The sequence below is a fragment of the Triticum aestivum genome, chromosome 2B, assembly GCF_018294505.1.
Source record: "Triticum aestivum cultivar Chinese Spring chromosome 2B, IWGSC CS RefSeq v2.1, whole genome shotgun sequence".
Taxonomy (NCBI): domain Eukaryota; kingdom Viridiplantae; phylum Streptophyta; class Magnoliopsida; order Poales; family Poaceae; genus Triticum; species Triticum aestivum.
The window spans coordinates 289593633-289595882 of record NC_057798.1 but is presented as its reverse complement, the minus strand read 5'-3'; the positions used below and the strand labels follow the sequence as shown (position 1 = coordinate 289595882).

At 50.0% G+C, this 2250-nt stretch overlaps 1 long non-coding RNA gene across 1 annotated transcript; it reads right to left on the bottom strand.

The window, feature by feature from the left end:
* Positions 1–496: 496 nt before the first annotated feature.
* LOC123041201 (uncharacterized) lies at positions 497–2027 on the bottom strand. The gene is made up of 3 exons (XR_006418413.1): positions 1792–2027; positions 1460–1711; positions 497–694 (listed from the first exon to the last, which is right to left on the bottom strand). It is a non-coding gene; the product is annotated as an uncharacterized lncRNA (long non-coding RNA).
* Between the last annotated feature and the right edge of the window lie 223 nt (positions 2028–2250).

Sequence of the window (2250 nt, the reverse complement as noted above, 5' to 3'; positions counted from 1 at the left end):
AGCAGTTTGGTTGGAGGTGGTGGATCTAGAGAGCCCTTATCACGCCTTACTTGGCTGACCTGCCCTGGCCAAGTTCATGGCCGTGCCCCACTATGCCTACCTCAAGATGAAGATGCCGAGTTCCAAGCGCATCATCACCATAGTCGGAGATTACAAGAAATCCTCTGCCTGCGCTGCAGCCAGCAGCCGAGTGCCTCGTGATTGCTGCTGAGAAAAAGATCCTAGACCGGGTTGTGGCCATGGACGGCAAGCAGCCGGACCTATCTCCCGATCCCAAGGAGTTGGAAGCTCAGGGCTCCTTCCAGCCGGCCAAGGATACAAAGAAGATACCTGTGGACTCAGAGCACCCAGAGAGGTTTGCTGTTCTAGGAACAAACCTGGACAGTAAATAGGAAAGCTGTAACGACCCGAACCTGATAAGATTCGATGTCTTTGTGCTCACTGTGCTAGTCCCTGGATCGACTCGCTAGCACACACAGTACATATGAGTATCAAATAACAAGTGCATCATTTACTATAACGTATGATCCAGAATTCATAAAGTATTACAAACAGAGTAGCACATAGCTAACTTTATTCAATAATAACAGCGGAAAGGTATCATAATAAACGATGAATCTCATCAATGCCCATTGGCAAAAATGCTGAGTGAAGACTCGCGACCCTACTGTATCTCACTGATCATCTGAAAATCCTGCAACATGATAAGTTGCACCCACAAGGGTCAATACATTGAATGTATTGGCAAATCACACAATATGATAAAACAAACCTACATCCACAAGCAAAGTATGACAAACAAAACACTCAAGTTTGGTTTCGCATAAAACTACCTTCACCTACCTCCACGACAGAGGCAAGGTGCAAACAACACAGATGATTAGGATCTTCAAGATGTCTCAAGTGCGCTCAGTCCTGACGCATTCTGTAAGGACAACAGAGCGCTCAGCCAGTGACGCATTTACGTGAGAAAAAGCCCCGACACCTCAAGTGCGCTCAGCCATGGCGCATTCTCTAGGGACAATAGAGCGCTCAGCCATTGACGCATTCACCTGAGAAAAAGTCCCGAGCCTATAGCTATAAAGACTCACCACTTTCATGCATCACTCAACACATACCCATGTCTACCATAGCAAATCCAAGCATACAATCAAACAATGCAAACAGGACACGTACATGGCGACAAGCAATATAACATATCATAACAGTGCATAGCAGACATATAGGATGAGCATAATCAAAAAGTGCAACTTGCCTTGAAAGGTGCCGAAGTACTCTTAACGCTTAATTGTGATCTGCTTCGCACTCCGGACAATCTATATGATTGGTGGAAAGCTATTCGCTGCCAGGTCTAAACGGCGAATGGCCGCAACTTAAGGAAAAACGATTCGGCAATAACAAAAAAAAGGCGACCTAATTTCAGCGGTCGGAGGAAGATCGGACGGACGGGGATGCTCACCGGTGAACAAAGACAACGTGGCTGCCGGAGTTGGAGAAGAAGGGCTCGAGCGGCTCGGTGATGAAGCGGGCGACGGATACAGAGGCCCTCTGGCTATGTAGAAATCACCAACGGGTTCATAACGCCACAGAGATGAATTAGGTGACCTCGGAGACGATTGGGGCTTGCTCCTGTGGTGACAATGACCGGCTGGAGCGGAGCTGCCTCCATGAAGCTTCGGGCTGAGGTCCTAGGGTTCGATGTGGTGTCTCCCTGCGCAGAATAAGAGATGAGGGTGATAGAGGAGACCAAGGCGAATCTAACCATAGGGGAAGGAGGTGTTGGGAACCTACAAACACGACGGAATCAATCGGCGGAAAGCTTCTGCGGCGGCGGACTCCGGCGAGATCTGGGCGAGGCGTAACGGGCACGAAAGGTGGCGGTTTGGCAAAAAATCGGGCGAGGAGGGGTTTGGGATCTTATATAGATCAGATACCGTGGCCTACGGGTCAAGAATCGATCGATTCGATCCGGTTGTGGTTCGGTGAGCAACAGTGCTCGGGAAGAACACGGCGCTGCGGGCAAGATGACATGCGGGCCAGGGCGGTCAGCGCCAGAGAGGTGAAAGAGGAAAAAAACAAAAAGGTTGTGGAGTGGGCTGCGGCTGTGCGGGGAAAGAATGGGCTGGCCTGCTTGCTGGGCTGCGCACGCGGGCGAGGAAAAGGAGCTGGGCTGCCCGACGGCACTGTGCACGCGTGTGCGGTTTCTCTTTTTTTTAAACCTCTGCTACAGAAGTAACAATCTTTCCCTTA